Below are 23,186 nucleotides of genomic sequence, written 5' to 3'. Positions count from 1 at the left end.
CACATTCCTTCACTGTTTGTCCAGTGTCTTGCTTCATATCTAACCAGAGGTTGGGATGGGGACCCTTGAGTAGAACTGGGATGATAAAATGAAAATGAACATCACCGACATTGCCTTCCTCTTACCGAAGCATTTTGCTTACGTTGGTCATTTTCTACACAACTGTTCCTGTAGATTGTTCTTAAAACCATTATTTGGTCAACAGTAATAGCCTATGCATTATCTTAATTCTTGCTATGAATGTTTATATGTGCCTGTCCCTGTTTCACTGTGGGCTGCAGACTCTCACTCCCTCTCCCAACTGTGCGCACATAGGAACTGAGAAGCACAAGCATGACCGTTGCTCAAAATGCTATTGCGGGGAAAAATACATTTTTCAAAGCAGCTACTATTGTAGTTCCAGAGAGGAGTGTCACAGCTTTCTATAAATATATAATGTATTTCTCACCTCTTAATATTGAGTTCATGGCACCACTTCACAACCGGATTAGGATCTAGTTGGTATGGTTTTGATGCGCCCGCAGTGCGCGCCATTAGCAGTGAATATGCCTACATCAAGAGAGCGTAGATATGGTAAAAAATTGTTTGATTTATCAGTATGTATTTTTGTTCATATCGCCCAGGTCTTCTCTGGAGTGTACTAAGCTCTGCAGTGCACACTAGTCTTGAGAAAGTGGAGTTTCAGAATGGAACTATTCCATACTAAATTATTTATCTCTGAATCTCACTGCAGCCCATTATTTAATTTATGTCAAAGTTCTGTCCATTGGATTGTGCAGCTGTCAGATTGAATACAGGGAGGAGATCGACACTTTACTCACTTACCTCATAGAAGCTGTAGTCGAAAATGATAGATTGGGGAGCAATATCTACATAAATGTAATAAATGTTTTGCAAACATTAATGACGCTTGTTTTTGTGTTAATAGCAGTAAGAACTCACAAGGGAAAGCTTAGTGGTGTAATACTGTGAGTAGGTGTTATGTCCAACGAGCTGGGATATTTTACACCTGTATAATTTGGTCCAAATGTCTTCCACATGATTTAAGACACTATTGCTGCATAAGAACCAAGTCAAACTAGAATTGAATCATGTTCACTTTATCTAGCACATTGGGATGCATTTCTCCATTTTTAAGTGTATTGTTGAGACCAGTGCCTCTGATATAGCCGTCAGACTTTTACAAAGTGCCACGTTGGCAGCAAATACTTCAGCAACACTCTAATTCCGTTTAAAAATACAATGTTAGCGACAATGCCGTGGATCTTATGGTGCCATTAGTTTGGTGAATCCTGCACGTCTTTCGCTCTGGTTGGAAATTAGAGTTAAATGGGCATGTCTTGTAGGCTGGGACAGGAATGGGGAATCTCGAGACGATCAAGGATTATAAAAGACAGCCACATCGTGGGCACACTTGCTCCTGGACATGCTAAACAACTTCTTCGCCCACTTCAAGGAAAACAGCACCGAGCCGCTGATGTGGGCCCCCGCCGCTCACGAGGACTGTGTGCTCCCGATCTTCGTGGCCGACGTGAGTAAGACATTTAAGTCTGTTAACCCTCTCAAGGCTGCCGGCCCAGACAACATCCCAAGCTGCAGCCTCAGAGCATGCACAGACCAGCTGGCTGGAGTGTTTACGGATATATTCAATCCATCACTATCACAGTCTGTTGTCACCACTTGCTTCAAGATGTTAAGGACCATATCACCTCCATCTTACCTGACTCCTTAGACCCACTACAGGTTGCAACCACCCCAACAGATCCATGGACGATGCAATCGCCTTCGCACTGTACACTGCCCTATCCCACCTGGACAAGAGGAATACCTATGTAAGAATGCTGTTCATCGACTACAGCTCAGCCTTCAACACCACAGTGCCCTCCAAGCTCCTCACTCAGCTCAGACAGTTTGGTGAAGAAGGCACAACAGTGCCTCTTCAACCTCAGGAGGCTTAAGAAATTTGGCTTGGCCCCTAAGACCCTCACAAACTTTTACAGATGCACCATTGAGAGCATCCTGTCGGGCTCTATCACTGCCTGGTATGACAATTGCGCCGTCCGCAACCGCATGGCTCTCCAGAGGGTGGTGCGGTCAGCCCAACGCATCATCGGGGCACACCACCTGCCCTCCATGATATCTACAGCACCCGGTGTCACAGGAAGGGCAAGAAGATCATCAAGTACCGTGGCCACCTGATCCACGGCCTGTTCACCCAGCTACCATCTAGAAGACGGAGACAGTACAGGTGCATCAAAGCTGAGACCGGTAACCATCTATCTCCAGGCCATCAGACTGTTAAACAGTCAGCACTACCCGGCATCTGCCCAGTACACTGCTCTGAACCTCAGACACTGTTGCTAGCCGGCTACCACCCGGTACTCTACCATTCACCTTAGAGACCGTTGCCCTATGTACATATTCATTGAACACTGGTCACTTTAATAATGTTTGCGTACTGTTTTATCCACTTTATATGTATATACTATATTCTAGTCATGGCTCGTCCTATATAACTACTGCTATACACCCCTATTCTATTCAAATACTATCTATACGATCTATACACACCATTCACATACATATGGAAATATATTATTCATATTCTGGACACCTGAAGATAATTTCCTGCAATTCTATCCAATTTGCTATGGGGTTTTGTACTGTGTATTTATATACTGTATTCTCGATATACAGTTGAATTCGTAAGTTTACATACACTTAGGTTGGAGTCATTAAAACTCGTTTCTCAACCACTTCACAATTATCTTTTTAACAAACTATAATTTTGGCAAGTCAGTCAGGACATCTACTTCGTGCATGACAAGTAACTTTTTCAGGATCCGAGGACCCATGCCAAATCTTTTCAGTCTCCTCAGGGGGAATAGGTGTTGTGCCCTCTTCACGACTGTCTTGGACCATGATAGTATGTTGATGTGGACACCAAGGAACTTGAAGCTCTCGACCTGCTCCATTACCACCCTGTCGAGGAGAATTGGGGCGTGCTCTGCCCTCCTTTTCCTGTAGTCCACGATCATCTCCTTTTTCTTGATCACGTCGAGTTTGTTGTCCTGGCACCACACTGCCAGGTCTCTGACGACCTCCCTATAGGCTGTGTCATCGTTGTCGGTGATGTGGCCTACCACCGTTGTGTCGTCAGCAAACTTAATGATGGTGTTGGAGTCATGCTTGGCCACACAGTTGTGGGTGAACATGGAGTACAGGAGGGGGCTGTGCATGCACCCCTGAATGGCCCCCGTGTTGAGGATCAGCATGGCAGATGTGTTGTTGCTTACCCTTACCAACTTGGGGTGGCCCGTCAGGAAGTCCAGGATCCAGTTGCAGAGGGATGTGTTTAGTCCCAGGGTCCTTAGCTTAGTGATGAGCTTTGAGGGCACTATGGTGTTAAACGCTGACCTGTAGTCAATGAACAGCATTCTCAGATAGGTGTTCCTTTTGTCCAGGTAGGAAAGGGCAGTGTGGAGTGCAATAGAGACTGCATCATCTGTGGGTCTGTTGGGGCAGTATGCAAAATGGAGTGGGTCTAGGGTTTCTGGGATGATGGTGTTGATGTGAGTCATGACAAGCCTTTCAAAACATTTCATGGCTACAGATGTGAGTGCTACGTGTCGGCAGTCATTTAGGCAGGTTACCTTGGTGTTCTCGGGCACAGAGACTATGGTGGTCTGCTTAAAACATGTATTTATTACGGAGTGAATCAGTCAGAGTACACGTCCTGGGAATCCGTCTGGCCCTGCGACCTTGTGAATGTTGAACTGTTTGACGATCTTACTCACATCGGCTATGGCGAGTGTGATCACACAGTCGTCTGGAACAGCTGCTGCTCTCATACATGTTTCAGTGTTGCTTGCCTCGAAGTAAGCATAGAAGTAATTCAGCTCATCGGGTAGGCTTGTGTCACTGGACAGCTTGCGGCTGGGCTTCCCTTTGTAGTCCATAATATTTTGCAAACCCTGCCACATCCGACGAGCTTCAGAGCCGGTGTAATCTTAGTCCTATATTTACGCTTTGCCTGTTTGATGGTTTGTCAATCAAGGTCAATGGCAGCTTCCACAGGTATGAAAACCAGTGAATAGGTACCATGCTCATACTGTTCAGTGGGCGCAGTTAGAGCTGGGCGAATGTATGTTTTTGCGTGATATTCCAGAGGTGGGAAGGACGGCGACCAACCTTAGGTCCAAAATAAGCCCAGAGAAACGCATTGGGCTTATATTGGACAGATTTTGTCGAGAGTGATACCTCTCGCTTCACCTCTTCCTCTCTGTTTACACACACGCACAAGCACAAGCACACACACACGCAAACACACACACACACACACACGTATCTTACCCTCAACTAGCTATGCATTTGAGATTTGATCCAACCTTTAACCCTTTTTATGTCTCAACTACTCAAATTGCTTAGAGCAGACACTACTAAAATGGGAGAATTAATGAACATTTATTGTGGAAAATTAATGCTTAGTTTGTCGTGCACGGCATTCCAGTACCACCTACCGCTAGCAGCATTTTAGCCAAAGACTATTATACAAAATGTCTAGTCTTCAGTTTATAAATGTGCAATAAGCATAAAACACAATTATAGAAGGTAGGGATGGGCAACTTTGATGAAGGTGGGGGCCACAAAACATCTGAACTCATGAGGGGCTGCAGTTGCTCACATCCAACATAATTTTAGTTTTTAGAGTTAATTTTGATCAATTCCACACATTTTGCCATGGGGTGTAGAGCAAATGTTGCAGTTTTAATGCAAGTCTGCTGCAATTCTACAAATATTCCCGGTGGCGGAGCGAAATGTCTTATGGCTTGGGGGTAGAAGCTTGGTAGCTGATATTTTTGTAATTTATTTTTTACTTTTTATTTAATAACTAGTCAAGTCAGTTAAGAAAACATCTTATTTACAATGATGGCCTACCAGAAAGCAAAAGGCCTCCTGCGGGGACAGGGGCTGGGATTAAAATAATAAAATAATAATACATTGACATATAAGAGAAACTGCTGATGCACAACACACTTTCGAAATTGCACCTTGTGTATTCTACTACTCAATCTCGCCATGTCGTCTGAGTCCCTAAATTAATCGGATACATTTTTTGTTGGGAATTTAATCCGTGGGCCTTTAGTCGGGCCGCCAGTTGCCCATCCTTGATATACGGATTTGGCACCTCATTCTCTTTCTGAGAAGGTTGGCCACTTGATTTCAAAAAGTGGACAGGCTAGCATGCTGTTCAAATAGCTGGACACAAACAGAAGAGTGTGTTCATAACAATTAAACTGTTTTCTTGTTGGCTAGCAAACAGATCCAAGTTGGCTGAATTTGAAATATAGAGATTAGCTGGCTACTCACTAACACGTGGGCTTGTGGTTGAGAGATTGTTTGAGAGCTGTGTTCTTTTTCTATAATGCCTGCTACAAAGTTAATAATTGTTAGTGAATGTATGATTCTGGTTAAATTTGTGACAAAAAGATTTTCATAGACTGACTTGAAAGCCAGATCAGTGATTATTGGAAAAAAACAGGTTCAATTAATTTGAATAAGTGATTAGTGTGTCTTATGATTGTGGAAGGTTTATATTTATTCTAGGTATAAATTCACAAGCCTTGAATTCTATTATATTATTACTGAGTGTTTTGAAATGCAGTGTATCTGACCTTTTATTATACAAAGCTTTTTTGCAGAGAAAACATTTAGCTATAGATCAGCCATAGTTAAAAAAAAAACTGAGATATATATGATTTTTAGGCCTTGTCTCTCAGCCCAAGGCTATGGTGTCTAATCCATAGATTTTCCGGTCAATAAACTGACTTACCAATGGTTGAAGTCTCTAAGCGTGCCCATTGTCATGGCTGGGAATGTTGTTGCTAGGACATGAGTCATGGTCTAATAGAGTTTCTTGCCCACTCTATGCAAAGTGCCACAGTTATCACTGAAGCCTGGCCAATAATTTAACCCACTTGACTGTTGTGGGAACTGGGAATAGCTGGGGGTTGTGTGCGTGTGGCCAATAGTTCAACCCACTTGACTTGCGTGTGTGTGTGTTGCAGGCAGGGCTCTGCAAGCATAAGTCTTGCTGTGTTTGGGTTCTAAATCATATTATTAATTGTAAATACTTGCTAGTACTCACATATTCCATTACTCAGAATTAGGGATGCACGAAATATCGGTGAACATATCGGAATCGCCCGATATTAGCTAAAAATGCCAACATTGGTATCGGCCCGATGTCCTTCTAGTTTAACGCTGATGTTAAGAACTGATGTCAAAGCTACCATGCATATCTAAACTCAGCAAAAAAAAGAAACGTCCTCTCACTGGCAACTGCGTTTATTTTCAGCAAACTTAACATGTGTAAATATTTGTGTGTAAATATTTGTATGAACATAACAAGATTCAACAACTGAGACATAAACTGAAAACGAACCACAGACATGTTACTAACAGAAATGGAATAATGTGTTCCTGACCAAAGGGGGGGGGGGGGGGGGGGGGGGCTCAAAATCAAAAGTAAGTCAGTATCTGCTGTGGCCACCAGCTGCATTAACTTCTTCGGGGTAGGGGGCAGCATTTTCACTTTTGGATAAATAGCATGCCCAAATTCAACTGCCTGCTACTCATCCCCAGAATATAAGATATGCATATTATTAGAAGATTTGGATGGAAAACACTCTGAAGTTTCTAAAACTGTTTGAATCATGTTTGTGAGAATAACAGAACTTATGTACCAGGCAAAACTCAGAGGACAAACCATTCAACATTTTTTTGTTGAGGTCACTGTCTTTTCAATGAGGTTTCATTGGGAAACCAGATTTCTAAGGGACTTGTTTGCAGTTCATACCGCTTCCACTGGATGTCACCAGTCTTTGGAAATTGGTTGAGGTTTTTCCTTTGTGTAATGAAGAAGTATGGCCATCTTAAATGAGTCACTTGAAGTAAATTGTTTGAGAGAGGCACATTACCAGAAAAGTTGCGTCAGATTGTTTTCTTTTTGTATTGAACACAGATCATCCCGTCTTCAATTTGATCGATTATTAATGTTTAAAAATACCTAACGTTGTATTACAAAAGTAGTTTGAAATGTTTTGGTAAAGTTTACATGTAACTTTTGAGATATTTTGTAGTGACGTCGCGCAAGTTGGAAGCTGTGTTTTTCTGGATGAAACGCGCCAAATAAATTGACATTTTGGATATATATCGACGGAAATTATCAACAAAAGGACCATTTGTGATGTTTATGGGACATATTGGAGTGCCAACAAAAGGTAATCTTGTTGCTAATTTTTCAAATATGCTTTTCAGCGAAAGCACTACAAACGATAAGTTTAGGTCACACCAAACCGCAATAAGCACAGCCATTTTTACAGGGAAAGAAAGTCACAAAAAGCACAAATAGAGAGAAAATGAATCACTAACCTTTGATGATCTTCATCAGATGACACTCATAGGACTTCATGTTACACAATACATGTGTGTTTTCTTTGATAAAGTTCATATTTATATAAAAAAAATCTGAGTTTACATTGGCGTGTTACATTCACTAGTTCCAAAAACATCCAGTGATTTTGCATAGCCACATCGTTTCAACAGAAATACTCATCATAAATGTAGATGATAATACAAGTTATACACATGGAATTATAGATCTTCTTAATACAACCGCTGTGTCAGATTTCAAAAAAACTTTACAGAAAAAGCAAACCATGCAATAGTCTGAGACGGAGCTCAGGACAATAGTCAAATTAGCCGCCATGTTGGAGTCAACAGAAACCAGAAATGACATGATAAATATTCCCTTTGATGATCTTCATCAGAATGCACTCCCATGAATCCCATGTCCACAATAAATGCTTGATTTGTTCGATAATGTCTGTTATTTGTCCAATTAGCTACTTTGGTTAGCGCGTTTGGTAAACAATTCCAAAGTCACGAAGCGCTTTCACTAAAACCTGAGGAAATGTCCAAAAGTTCCGTAACAGTCAGTAGAAACATGTCAAACGATGTATTGAATCAATCTTTAGAATGTTGTTAACATAAATCTTGAATAACGTTCCAACCGGAGAATTACATTGACTTCAGATGAGCGATGGGAACGGAGCTCCCTCTCATGTGACGCGCGTGGTCAAAGAATGGTCACCTCATGGCAGTGGTGACTAATTCTACTCTCATTCGGCCCCCCTTCACATTAGAGTCATCAGACAAAGTTCCACAGACTGTTGACATCTAGTGGAAGCCGTAGGAAGTGAATACTCATCTTTGCGTGTCAAAAAAGATACAGTAGCACTGTCAAAGCTATACAAAAAAAGTCTGCAAACAAGAAAATACCGTCAACGAAAGATTTGTTTACAATACCGCGTTGGTAATAAAGCATAATTTGTTCAACCGCAACTTCTGGGGTAGCTAGCTTTAGCTTAGTACCTAGCTAGCACCAATACAACCAGCCTGAATAGAATGACCAGTAGAAACTGCAGTCATTTTCATTATTCTTAGCAATGATTTAGGAATCCTTGTAAGTATAAGCTAGGTTGCCACTTGTTGTTTGCCTATTGAAATTGAACTTCAGTTCATGAAAATTATTAGCTAGCCAGCTACTTAACCCTGTTGCCCAAACCTAACGTTATAAGCAGCCAGCTAGCTTCATCTGGCTAGAGATGCTCGTCTGGATCGGGTTATGTGTTGTGAAGCTAGCCACAAAGGATTAGGCACAATAGTGGCATTTGCGGTTTGCCTCAAATAAAAGTACCTCTTTGAAAGTGATGCAAAAGGTTACAATTGGTGGAATCATGCCATATTTAGACTAGATAATGTTAAACAAGGTTGGAATGTGAAACCATGAAATGGGGTATGTCACTGACAGTGATGCAAATGAATACAAATAGTAGAATTATGCCAAACTTTTTTTAGAATTATGCCAAACTTTTATTTTGAAGGCTAACTGCAAAGTCCACTATTGTGGCTTATCCTTATTGTGGCTAGCTTCACATATGTGTCCGACCACCATTAATCAAATAAGAACTGTTTTATAAATTAGGGTTATTTTAGATGATGAAACCTAGCTATATAGTTAACTAGCTAACTATAGCTACTGAAACACATTATGTCGTTATTTGACACTTCAAATAGTGTTATTTGACCTATCATTTTGACACGCAAAGACCCAAATGGCGTTCCATAGAGATCCTGGTTGAGAATGAAACGGTCTGAACAAATGAACAACAAAACAACACAGCAAGTCAATTAAAGAAATAGGTTTTGATTATGTTTTACTGGTAATGGGGACATGCATAAATGCCAACAAAATAACTTTTTGGTCTGTGTGTGTAACCTTTTATTTAACTAGGCAAGTCAGTTAAGAACAACATCTTATTTACAATGACGGCCAAACCCGGACGATCCTGGGCCAATTGTGCGCTGTCCTATGGGACTCTCAATCATGGCCGGATGTGATACAGCCTGGATTTGAACCAGGAACTCTAGTGAAGCCTCTTGCACTGAGATGCAGTGCCTTAGACCCTGTGTCTGTGTGTGTGTGTGTGATAACTATTCGACTGTACTAGAATGCTTGAAAGGCCGCTAAAATTAATTATCGTTATCGTCTTTTTTTGGCAAAGAAAATATCTGATATCGGTATCGGCCAAAAATGTCATATCGGTGCATCACTGCTCAGAATGTGCAATATCGTCATTGATGTGGTCTTTGTCTCTTTCTGTTCTCTCCACTAGTTTTCAAAGACTTGGTTACAGAGATTGACTCTACCCTAGTGCCCCTACTCTTTCTACTCACATTAGTGTAACCCTCTTATTTGTCAGTCACTCAAAGATTGTGGGTGGGATAGGATCATTCAAGACAATGGTTGTCTCCACGCAGTCGCTATAGAAGTAGTAATGGACTAATCACATATGGTGTTCTGTTGTAAAAACACCAGACGTGCCATTGTAAAATAATCCCTTAGCAATCCTTACAGTATATACTGCTGAAAAAATGGCAGTTCTTTTCAAATATCTCACATAGAGAGAGGAGAGCACACATAATGTAATGCAACATACCTGTTACTGAATGATTGAATCAAAAATAGTTTTTCTGCTGCTGTGAATAATTACCCCCGGAGAGTGATAAGGGAATGTAGACCGTGTAGTTTATATGTATTAGGGCTGTCCTCGACAAAAAAAACCTCTTGGTCGACCGAGAGTCATCTGTTCTTTTGACCAATCAATTGGTCAACATTTTGAAACGTATTGTTCCATACTGTATATTGACACATCCTATGCGTTTTAATCAAATAAACTATATGCACTGAGCTTGTCTGATGCTTTAAGCGCTCTGTTTAGTGAAATAAGACACACACATTACTAGAGGGAGTCCGACTGCAATTGATTTGATTGTGCTGGGCTCAGACTTGCTGCACTGTGGAAAAAAAAAAAAAAGATAATAATAATAAGTACAGCGAGTGACTGTGACTAGCATCCGTTGTCTGTCTCTCCTCCCTGCTGCAGCGACCACCGCAGAACATCAACAGGGTTTATCGCACTGTCCATGTTGGAGAAGCTGCAACATACAGTGCATTCGGAAAGTAGTCAGGCCCCTTCCAATTTTCTTTTTTTTACTTTACAGCCTTATTCTAAAATTGAATTAAATAAAAAATCCCCATCAATCTACTCACAATACCCCATAATGATAAAGCAAAAACAGGTTTTTAGAAATGTTTGCAACTGTTAATAAAAAATAAGTATTCAGACCCTTTACAAAGTACTTTTTGAAGCACCTTTGGCAGCGATTACTGGCTTAGATTTTCTTGGGTATGACGTTACAAGCTTGGCACACCTGTATTTGGAGAGTTTCTCTCATTCTTCTCTGCAGATCCTCTCAAGCTCTGTCAGGTTGAATGGGGAGAGTCGCTGTACATCTATTCTCAAGTCTCTCCAGAGATATTAAACTCAGGGCTCTGGCTGGGCGACTCCAGGACATTGAGACTTGTCCTGAAGCTACTCCTGTGTTGTCTTTTCTGTGTGCTTAGGGTCGTTGTCCTGTTGGAAGGTGATCCTTTGCCCTAGTCTGAGAACCTGCTCCAGAGCGCTCAGGACTTCATCAAGGATCTTTCTGTACTTTGCTCCATTCATCTTTCCCTTGATCCTGACTAGTCTCCCAGTCCCTGCTGCTGAAAAACATCCCCACAGCATGATGATGCTGCCACCACCATGCTTCACTTTAGGGATGGTATTGGCTGGGTGTTGAGCGGTGCCAGGTTTCCTTCACATGTGACTCTTGGCATTCAGGCCAAAGAGTTCAATCTTGGTTTCATCAGACCAAAGAATCTTGTTTCTCATGGTCTGAGAGTCCTTTAGGTGGTTTTGGCAAACTCCAAGTGGACTGTATCGTGCCTTTTTACTGAGGAGTGGCTTCCTTCTGGACACTCTACCATAAAGGCCTGGTTGGTAGAGTGCTGCAGAGATGGTTGTCCTTCTGGAAGGTTCTCTCATCTCCACAGATTAACTCTGGAGCTCTGACAGGGTGATCGATTTCTTGGTCACCTCCCTGACCAAGGCCCTTCTCCCCCGATTGCTCAGTTTGGGTGGGCGCACAGCTCTAGGAAGAGTCTTGGTGGTTCCAAACCAATTTTTTTGATACCCTTCCCCAGATTTGTGCTTCGACACAGTCCTGTCTCGGAGCTCTACGGACAATTCCTTCGACCTCATGGCTTGGTTTTTGTTCTGACATGCGCTGTCAACTGTGGGATCTTTTATATAGAGAGCTGTGTGTGTGTGTCTTTCCAAATCATACAATTATTTAATCCATTTTAGAATAAGGCTGTAATGTAACAATATGTGGAAAAAGGGTAGGGGTCTGAATACTTTCTGAATGCACTGTAATGTTAATAGACATGGGTACTCCAGTGAAAATTTAATATTTTGGCAAATGAAATTAGTTTTTGATCAAAACCCTACGTCCCTATGCTTTCCATTAGCGTCTATCAGGTTAGCAGCACATTGAAGTTCAAAGACTGATGTGAATCGTGACGATATGCATTACACAAAGTATCCCATCCAGAAATGTCATGTTTGACCCTAAGAAGGTGAGGTGGAGCAGTGAAAGTGAAATGTTTGCACTCACTACTGTAAGTCTCTCTGGAAAGCAGAAACCCCTCCTCCCGAATGAAGTGTCATAGCATGGTGACCAGGGCTTTGAGTTTTTTATTCAAATGTGCAATCTGTAGCTTTCATCTCCTGTCAAAAGTTTGGCCCCTACACTTGCTGTAAACTGAGGTAGTGGAGGCCGTGGCAAATTTAACTATTCGTTTTTTGTTTGACTGAATGTGTTTTCTAGTTGGCTTCCCATTTTCTTTTGAACTGGTGAAATGTAAGTAAATTTTTGTACCTTTTTTAAACCGCATGAGAGATCAATTGCTGGGGTTCACAACGGGTGGGTCACAACGAGTAAATGAAGGTTCGGTTTGGTTACAATTATGTCAACAAATCATGCCTCCTTTTGCCAAGCTCCACGTTCAAATCACCCCTCCGTCCACTTCGCTTCCCTTCATTGAATGGGGCGCTGTTATTTCATCACCTCCAATGCGTTCAAAGGATCAAACATTTAAGACTGAAAAGCCCAATACGGATTGACCATGCAATGACTGCTTGAAGCAGGATGCACAGCCAGCTGGTTTGCATGCCCTGCTGAAGGACCCTATCATGCAGAACAGGTGGTTGGAGTTCCCTGGTCCCCAGTGGTGGTGAGTACACCTGTAGCTAGACCATAGACTGCTGGTTATGTATCTGCGTATGTGTATTTTGATAATCATTTTCACTCTCATCGCTAGCATAGCTGACATTTAGCAAGCTAGCTACCCTAACTAGCAAGCTGGCTAACGTTAGCCTACCTCAATACAACCCGGATTTGGCTTGGAAACACTGATTTCAAAAGAAGGCAAATAATTATTAGGAAAACCTTTTATCATGATTGTGATGCCAGATTGACTTTAGTTGCAATATAACTTTAGCCAGCTAACTAAGATTGAGGGATCACCGTATTTTAGATAGCAAACATTAGCATTGGTAGCTATTTTTGAAGAACTTTGCTAGTAACAGTAATGGCAACATTGGCATCTCTCTCTAAAGTAAATTTGACAACATCATAATATATATTTCCTACTAATTATTTGCCTACTTTAGCAATGTCATCGTATTTCCAAGCCACTCTTAGTGTAATTTAGACAGTCAAAATGGCCCCAAGACTTTTTCCATATTTTGTTACATTACAACCCTATTCTAAAATGGATTACATTTGTTGTTTTTTCCCTCATCAGTCTACACACTTTCCCCTAATGACAAAGCATAAACAGGTTTTTAGAAATGTTTGCTAATTTATAAAAAAATGTACAACTGAAATATCCCATTTACATAAGTTTTCAGCCCCTTTACTTACTCAGTACTTTTGTTGAAGCTCCTTTAGCAGTGATTAAAGCCTGGAGTCGTATTGGGTATGACGCTACAAGCTTGGCACACCTGTATTTGGGGAGTTTCCCCCATTCTTCTCTGCAGATCCCCTCAAGCTCTGTCGGGTTGGATGGGGAGCGTTGCTGCACAGCTATTTTCAAGTCTCTCCAGAGACGTTTGATTGGGTTCAAGTCTGAGCTCTGGCTGGGCCCACTCAAGGACATTCAGAGACTTGTGCTTAAGCCACCACTGCATTGTCTTGGCTGTGTGCTTAGGGTCGTTATTCTGTTAGACTGGCGCAAAGGTTCACCTTCCAAGGTCCTGAGTGCTCCGGAGCAGGTTTTTTTCATCAAGGATCTCTCTTTACTTTTCTCCGTTCATCTTTCCCTCATTTCTGACTAGTGTCCCAGTCCCTGCCACTGAAAAACATCCCCACAGCATGATGCTGCCACCACCATGCTTCACCGTAGCGATGGTGCCAGGTTTCCTCCAGACGTCACGCTTGGCATTCAGGCCAAAGAGTTCAATCTTGGTTTCATCAGGCCAGAAAATATTTTCTCATGGTCAATGCCTTTTTGGAAAACTCTAAGCGCTCTCATGAGCCTTTTTACCGAGTGGTTTCTGTCTGGCCACTCTACCATAAAGGCTGATTGGTGGAGTGCTGCAGAGATGGTTGTCCTTCTGGAAAGTTCTCCAATCTCCACAGGGGAACTCTGGAGCTCTGTCAGAGTGACCATCGGGTTCTTGTTCACCTCCCTGACCAAGGCCTTTCTCCCCCGATTGCTCAGTTTGGGCGGGCGGACAGCTCTAGGAAGAGTCTTGGTGGTTCCAAACATCTTCCATTTAAGAATGATGGAAGCCACTGTGTTCTTGGACCTTCAATGCTGCAGACATTTTCTAGTACCCTTCCCCAGAACTGTGCCTCGACACATTCCTGTCTCGGAGCGCTACAGACAATTTATTCGACCTCATTGCTTGGTTTTTGCTCTGCCAAGCGCTGTCAACTGTGAGACCTTATATAGACAGATGTGTGCCTAAATAAGGGGATTCTGTTTTTAATAATACTTTTCTAAACTTGTTTTCGCATTGTCATTATAGGGTATTGTGTGTAGATTGCTGAGGTTTTATTTAATCCATTTTAGAATAAGGCTGTTTACGTAACAAAATTTGGAAAAAGTCGAGGGGTCTGAGTACTTTCCGAAGGCACTAAGTATTTGATGCAGCTATGGTGGTACTAGCTAACCCATGTCTGACAACAACAGTGTACTAACTAGCAGCAACAAACTCAAACCAACCCAGGACCATAGCAAAACATGTCAAAGTTGGTTGCATCGTGCACACCGGCCAGAATCGAATCCAATCTGGAGCCATTCAGTCTGCATCTGTAAAGCATAGAATGAGCTTCCAAACCAAATGACGCTATTTCCCGAGCTATGTTTATAATCGAGAGATGATGCCAATTGTTGACCCTGTTTTTCAAAGTGCACATTTGGGTACCAGACTGATCGCCTGGTCATGAACGGATGCCGGGACCTACGAGAAGGAGCAAAGGTGGGTATCATAACATGTCGTCCAGCAATGGGATTGCAGTGGTTTAGGGACCGCCAAAAATAATTTAAATAATTGTTCACTTGCTATTTTCACAGCTTGTCAGGCAAGACCTCAGAATAAAAGTGTCATGCGACACAAGTACCCGTGTGACACCACCTCCGTTGTTGCCAGAGTCTTCCTTGATTCTTATGAAAAGGACACACCATTATGAGCTCTCTGATAGTGACCCGAGTTACTGCCCTGATGACACAGGCGGCTTCATCAATGACAGGCAATGTGTTATGTGAAAAGTTGTATTAAAAAATACTCTGCTTGATAAACTAGTAGGCTCATTCCCCCAGTCAAGCAGCTACAACTAGTAGTCATTTTGGTTGTGAAGTGCATTAACAAAAAGCTTTGTCCTTTCTTTACAACAAAACGCAATTCACCACTTGGCTGTCTATTATATCACCCTGTCACAGGCCCTCCCAGTCATCACCACCACATAAGATTGCCTGCTGCAGTTTGCAGCCAAACATGCAGCATAGGGAAGACCAGCAATGGGGCCCTCATCAGCATCATGCAGACATGCCCTCGCTGGAAGCATTCCTGTGAATGGAACGGTCAGCAACATGTGGGCAAGAATCCGGCAAGCAACCTTCAACAGGAACAGATTTTACAGGCTCCTTATTTGTACAAATACACAAGGTAACCCACTTCATTACTTTAATACATTTGGAAACCCAATTTGTGAAACATAATTTATGTAAACTGACATTTTAGTTGTTGCTTGTTTTCTACTTGGATGCATATAATGTCCAGGGCATAACCCTCATCTGGTGGAACCAGCCTGATCGCTGTCTTTTTCACTTTACATTTTATAATAACTGAAGTGAAATAGAAAGGTGAACGCAGCAAACAGGTTGGTTCCACCAGGCTAATCATAACCATCCTTAAAAATGTAATCAATGGTCTGTGTGTGACCGACCAGTATTTTTGGTGAGAGGCCAGGAGCTGTTCTTTGCTACAAAGCCCATCAATGGGGCTCTGTCAAAGGCCTCACCTCTTACCTGCTCACCAACATTCGTCAATGGGGAGAACAGAATTATGTAGGTTTAGTCAGACCTGTTCAAACTTGAACATAGTATATGTTTTTGTGTCAGATATCTCGCATCCGCTACAAGACCATGGTGCTTGCCTACGGAGCTGTGAGGGGAACGGCACCTCCGTACCTTCAGGCTCTGATCAGGCCCTACACCCAAACAAGGGCACTGCGTTCATCCACCTCTGGCCTGCTCGCCTCCCTACCTCTGAGGAAGTACAGTTCCCGCTCAGCCCAGTCAAAACTGTTCGCTGCTCTGGCACCCCAATGGTGGAACAAACTCCCTTACGACGCCAGGTCAGCGGAGTCAATCACCACCTTCCGGAGACACCTGAAACCCCACCTCTTTAAGGAATACCTAGGATAGGATAAAGTAATCCTTCTAACCCCCCCCCCCCCCCTTAAAAGAGTTAGATGCACTATTGTAAAGTGGTTGTTCCACTGGATATCATAAGGTGAATGCACCAATTTGTAAGTCGCTCTGGATAAGAGCGTCTGCTAAATGACTTAAATGTAATGTAAATGTATCCCTGACTGCCATTGGTAATAGAACAGTGACTGTATGTATGTGTTCACAGATACATGAGGTACATAGAGACCTGACACTCAACACATTCACAATGAGGTGATGACTAATAATACAGTACATCACAAATGTCCAGTAATACAACACCCTTTTCATTCCATGTGTCAGTGATGAACTCTGCCTCAACTCTGCCTATTTCTACAGATGGACTGGAGATGCTATTGCCAGACTGCAGCCTCAGTCAATTGATGGGGAGACCATAATTGGCAAGGTTCAATCTGACCTGTTCAAGCTTCAACATAGTACCGATCCTAACTGCCATTGGTAATGAAACAGTGACTGTGTGCACGTGTTCACAGAAACATGTATGGAACCAGCACATGGAGACTTGCAAGTCCAGACTGACAGACAGCCTTGATACTGATGTCTCTGAATGGAAAGACCTGGCGTTCAAATTTTACTGCACAATTTTGATTTGTACTGTCTTTTTTTTATTAGTGAATTGAATGGTATCAGTCAAATTGTATTGTGCACCAGGATCAGGGAACTCCTGTTCTATACGGGACACCACACAGGAAGGTATGTCCACTCTGACATGTTTGCCAAGGTAGCCCCATTATGACATAACATTGAAGGTTGTGCAATATTTAGACTTAAGGATGCCACCCTTTAGATAAAATACATAACGGTTCCGTATTTCACTGAAAGAATAAATGTTTTGTTTTCGAAATGATAGTGTCTGGATTCGACCATATTAATGACCAAAGGCTCGTATTTCTGTATGTTATAATTAAGTCTATGATTTGATAGAGCAGTCTGACTGAGCGATGGTATGCAGCAGCAGGCTTGTACGCATTCATTCAAACAGCACTTTCATGCGTTTTGCCAGCAGCTCTTCCCTGTGCTTCAAGCATTGAGCTGTTTATGACTTCAAGCCTATCAACTCCAGAGATTAGGCTGGTGTAACCGATGTGAAATGGCTAGCTAGTTAGCGGGTTGCGCGCTAATAGCGTTTCAATCGGTGATGTCACTCTCTCTGAGACTTGGAGTAGTTGTTCCCCTTGCTCTGCAAGGGCCGCGGCTTTTGTGGAGCAATGGGTAACGATGCTTCGAGGGTGGCTGTTGTCGATATGTTCCTGGTTCGAGCCCAGGTAGGGGCAAGGAGAGGGAAGGAAGCTATACTGTTACACTGGCAATACTAAAGTGCCTATAAGAACATCCAATAGTCAAAGGTATATGAAATACAAATGGTATAGCGAAAAATATTCCTATAATAACTACAACCTAAAACTCTTACCTGGGAATATTGAAGACTCATGTTAAAAGGAACCACCAGCTTTCAAATATTCTCATGTTCTGAGCAAGGAATTTAAACGTTAGCTTTTTTACATGGCACATATTGCACTTTTACTTTCTTCTCCAACACTTTATTTTTGCATTATTTAAACCAAATTGAACATGTTTCATTATTTATTTGAGGCTAAATTTATTTTATTGATGTATTATATTAAGCTAAAATAAGTGTTCATTCAGTATTGTTGTAATTGTCATTATTGTCATTATACATAAATTTAGCAATTGCTTTCTCATATTACTCTGTAGGCTACTGATGTATTCAACGCTTCCTCTGGCATCTCACCATACATCTGTCTGTAGTTATTGAACTCAACCTGCAGGATGTTTGTTGTGATTGAGTGGGGCGAAACAGCTGTGGTCAAGGTTCTGACAGATGGGTGTGTCTTGGTGTTGGCAAGGAAATACCCAAGAAACACCCACATCAAACCACACCCCCAAGCCAACTCGCGTTTGGCTTCTGTCATGGCCGCCAGCATTTCTTGAGGAAGCCAAAAACGTGATACAGAGTCTTTACTCTATCTGCTTTGAACCATCAGACATTGGTTTTTGATGTGCGTGCAGAATAGGGGGTTAATGTCAACAAAAGCGGTGCTATTTGCTATCATCTATCTTCTTCCCTTTCAGGAGAAGTATTCTACAAAACATCCTTTAGAATCACACTGACAGCTGTTATTAGTATTTTAATGAGCTGTCTCCGCTTACTGTTTCAGGTGCTCTCGCCGAGACTCATACCAGCCCAGTGTCAAAAAACTGGTTTGACTGTTCCAAAACACAGAGGGAAACAATAATTACTGCTTATGTTTTAAGGACGGTGGATTTGTACCTCCACTTCTTGTGTACCTAGCCATCTCCAGTGCTAATAGCACACTGAGCCACCTTCTTAGCTCACCATAAGTCTTTCCTGTTCAATGTGAAACCCTCACTTGTTTGCTCTTTCACAGCCGTAATGTAATTGAAAGCTAACAGAACATGATGCTTCGCCCAGCAAATGACAGGTCTCCCGATACCATGTTTCCCTGAAATTGCAATTCACTTCAGACCGGGGTGTCAAGTAGAGGTCTGAGTGGGACTGATTATTATTATTTTTTCATCCCACTCCTGGCTGCACCTGCAGCTTTACATACCACTGGCTTTCTGTCCGACTCGCTCTCACAAGAACTGGTCCCGAACCCAACCGCAGTCCCGCAATGTTTTTTTTAGGTGTATGTGATGCAACTCGCTTGCCAGCCATGGTCCCGGCAATTTCAAATCAAAATCAAATGTATTTGTCACATACACGTGGTTAGCAGGTGTTAATGCAAGTGTAGCGAAATGCTTGTGGGTCTAGTTCCGACCTTGCAGTAATATCTAACAAGTAATATAACCTAACAATTTCACAACTACCTTATACACACAAATATAAAGGAATGAATACGACTAGGTACATAAAAATATATAAATGAGTGATGTCCGAAAGGCATAGGCAAGATGCAGTAGATGGTTTCGAGTACAGTATATACATTTGAGATGAGTAATGTAGGGTATGAAAACATATAAAGCGGCATTGTTTAAAGTGGTTAGTGATACATTACATCAAGATGCAGTAGATGGTATAGCGTACAGTATATACATATGAGATGATGAGTAATGTAGGGTATGAGAACACTATATAATATAAAGTGGCTAGTGATAAATTGATTACATACATTTTTCCATTATTAAAGTGGCTGGAGTTGAGTCAGTATGTTGGCAGCAGCCACTCAATGTTAGTGATGGCTGTTTAACAGTCTGATGGCCTTGAGATAGAAGCTGTTTTTCAGTCTCTCAGTCCCCGCTTTGATGCACCTGTACTGACCTCGCCTTCTGGATGATAGCGGGGTGAACAGGCAGTGGCTCGGGTGGTTGTTGTCCATGATCTTTTTGGCCTTTCTGTGACATCGGGTAGTGTCCTGGAGAGCAGGTAGTTTGCACCCGGTGATGTGTCTACCCTCTGGAGAGCCTTCCGGTTATGGGCGGAGCAGCTGCCATACCAGGCGGTGATACAGCCCGACAGGATGCTCTCGATTGTGCATCTGTAAAAGTTTGAGTGTTTTTGGTGACAAGCCGAATTATTTCAGCCTCCTGAGGTTGGAGGTGCTGCTGCGCCTTCTTCACCACGCTGTCTGTGTGGGTGGACCATTTCAGTTTGTCCATGATGTGTACGCCGAGGAACTTAACTCTCCACCCTCTCCACTACTGTCCCGTCAATGTAGATAGGGGGCTGCTCCCTCTGCTGTTTCCTGAAGTCCACGATCATCTCCTTAGTTTTGTTGACATTGAGTGTGAGGTTATTTTCCTGACACCACACTCCGAGGGCCCTCACCTCCTCCCTGTAGGCTGTCTCGTCGTTGTTGGTAATCAGGCCTACCACTGTAGTGTCGTCTGCGAACTTGATGATTGAGTTGGAGGCGTGCATGGCCACGCAGTCGTGGGTGAACAGGGAGTACAGGAGAGGGCTGAAAACGCACCCTTGTGGGGCCCCAGTGTTGAGGATCAGAGGGGTGAAGATGTTGTTACCTACCCTCACCACCTGGGGGTGGCCCGTAAGGAAGTCCAGGACCCAGTGGCACAGGGCGGGGTCGAGACCCAGGGTCTCGAGCTTAATGGCGAGTTTGGAGGGTACTATGGTGTTAAATGCTGAGCTGTAGTTGATGAACAGCATTCTTACATAGGTATTCCTCTTGTCCAGATGGGTTAGGGGCAGTGTGCATTGTGATGCCGATTGTGTCGTCGGTGAACCTATTGGGGCGGTAAACAAATTGGAGTGGGTCTAGGGTGTCAGGTAGGGTAGAGGTGATCTGGTCCTTGACTAGTCTCTCAAAGGACTTCATGATTACGGAAGTAGTGGGCGGTAGTCAGGGCGGTAGTCATTTAGCTCAGTTACCTTAGCTTTCTTGGGAACAGGAACAATGGTGGCCCTCTTGAAGCATGTGGGGACAGCAGACTGGGATAATGATTGATTGAATATGTCTGTAAACACACCAACCAGCCTACTCTACTTGATCTCGCACGAAGCCTATGTCTACCTAGTTCGAACGCATACAAAGCAGAAAGGCAGCTTTCCAAACATTCTGCGGGACCCCAAAAATATTTTCATCCCAAAGTTGTCCGTCTGACCGCCTGCTCCCGCCTTCAGCATGAAAAATGCAGAGCGAGACACAGTTATTCTCTGTCTTGACCTGCAAATTCCGTGTGCATCCCACGGGATTACAGCCATATTGTTGTAAACATAAGACAGTGCCTAATTACTGGGCACGCGGGAGACCGGGGTTCAAATCCCTGTTGGGGAGGAAGGATTAGGCTGTCCATGTAAATAAGAATTTGTTCTTAACTGATTCCATATGTGTTATTTCATAGTTGAGATGTCTTCGCTATTATTCTACAATGTAGAAAATTGTAAGAATATAGAAAAATCCTGGAATGAGTAGGTGCGTCAAACTTTGACTGGTACTTGCTTAATTGATTTGTTAATATTATGGTGTTGGTATTCAATTTAAAACCCTCTGGGTTCCTGTTTGGATGTAACGGAAAATATGGTGCTGTACAATGTAAGGTACAGTACTGGGCTATTTAGCTAAAGAATCCCTCTGTCGTGTGGACGAGAGACTGGGGTTCAAATCCCCGACGGGGAGGAAGGAGTAGGCTTGTGTCAGAGCAGCATGAACTGGTGCTAAAATAGTTGTAGGCTTTTACTTCTAACTTCAATGTGCTCTTTAAATGTATAAGACCTACACCATTTTTAACAGTATATCTACAAATATGTTTTTCAATGATAATTTCAAATAATTATATTTAGAGGATTTAGGACTATATTAATATCTAAGGGGCATTTTCCATTAGGATCTGTGAGAATATTTGAGAATATCTAAGGGGCTTTTATCAAATTCTAAATTTAATGAATAATAATAATCACTTTGTTTAAATAGTTGCGATATTTTGGAGATTTCGTTTTCATTTAACCAAGAGTGAGTGAGGAAAAAGCCAAATCTTGAACATGGCGTGAGACATTCGTAAATAAAGCCAGTTTGTTATTTAAGTTTCTCCAAATATAAATAATTCTAATTTGAATATTTAGCAGGCATCACTTTCTTATATTCAGTCAACACAGACAGTTGAAATTGGAAGTTTAAATACACCTTAGCCAAATACATTTAAACTCAGTTTTTCACAATTCCTGACATTAAATCCCAGTAAGAATTCCCTGTTTTAGGTCAGTTAGGATCACCACCTTATTTTAAGAATGTGAAATGTCAGAATAAAAGTAGAGAATTATTTATTTCAGCTTTTATTTCTTTCATCACATTCCCAGTGGGTCAGAAGTTTACATACAAATTGAGTGTATTTGGTAGCATTGCCTTTAAATTGTTTAACTTGGGTCAAACGTTTTGTGTAGCCTTCCACAAGCTTCCCACAATAAGATGGGTGAATTTTGGCCTATTCCTCCTGACAGAGCTGATGTAACTGAGTCAGGTGTGTAGGCCTCCTTGCTCACACACTGTTTTCAGTTCTGCCCACACATTTTCTATGGGATTGGGGTCGGGGCTTTGTGATGGCCACTCCAATACCTTGATTTTGTTGTCCTTAAGCCATTTTGCCACAACATTGGAAGTATGCTTGTGGTCATTGTCCATTTGGAAGACCCATTTGCGACCAAGCTTTAACTTCCTGACTGATGTCTTGAGATGTTTCTTCAATATATCCACATAATTTTCATGCCTCATGATGCCATCTATTTTGTGAAGCGTACCAGTCCGTCCTGCAGCAAAGCACCCCCACAACATGATGCTGCCACCTCCGTGCTTCACGGTTGGGATGGTGATCCTCGGCTTGCAAGCCTCCCCCTCTTTCCTCCAAACATAATGATGGTCATTATTACCAAAAGGTTCTATTTTTGTTTCATCAGACCAGAGGACATTAATTCAAAAAGTACGATATTTGTCCCCATGTGCAGTTGCAAACCGTAGTCTGGCTTTTTTTATGGAGGTTTTGGAGCAGGGAAGAAGCCACTTTCAGGCTATGTCGAAATAAGGACTCGTTTTATATAGATACTTTTGTACCTGTTTCCTCCAGCATCTTCACAAGGTCCTTTGCTGTTGTTATGTGATTGATTTGCACTTTTCACACCAAAGTACATTAATCTCTAGGAGACAGAAACGTCTCTTTCCTGAGCGGTATGACGGCTGCGATGTCCCATGGTGTTTATACT

General features: G+C 42.3%; 1 protein-coding gene and 1 long non-coding RNA gene across 2 annotated transcripts in view; both read left to right on the top strand.

Moving 5' to 3' along the window:
- Positions 1 to 23,186, top strand: part of LOC129816476 (collagen alpha-1(XVIII) chain-like) — a 202,281-nt gene that overhangs the window by 1,691 nt on the left and 177,404 nt on the right. The window lies entirely within an intron of this gene.
- LOC129816477 (uncharacterized) lies at positions 6,523 to 19,504 on the top strand. Its single transcript, XR_008753559.1, has 4 exons — positions 6,523 to 12,745; positions 15,461 to 15,686; positions 16,659 to 16,705; positions 16,811 to 19,504. It is a non-coding gene; the product is annotated as an uncharacterized LOC129816477 (long non-coding RNA).

This window comes from Salvelinus fontinalis, chromosome 19 (genome assembly GCF_029448725.1).
Source record: "Salvelinus fontinalis isolate EN_2023a chromosome 19, ASM2944872v1, whole genome shotgun sequence".
Lineage (NCBI taxonomy): Eukaryota > Metazoa > Chordata > Actinopteri > Salmoniformes > Salmonidae > Salvelinus > Salvelinus fontinalis.
The sequence above is the reverse complement of the archived record's forward strand: the minus strand, read 5'-3'. Positions and strand labels throughout refer to the sequence as shown.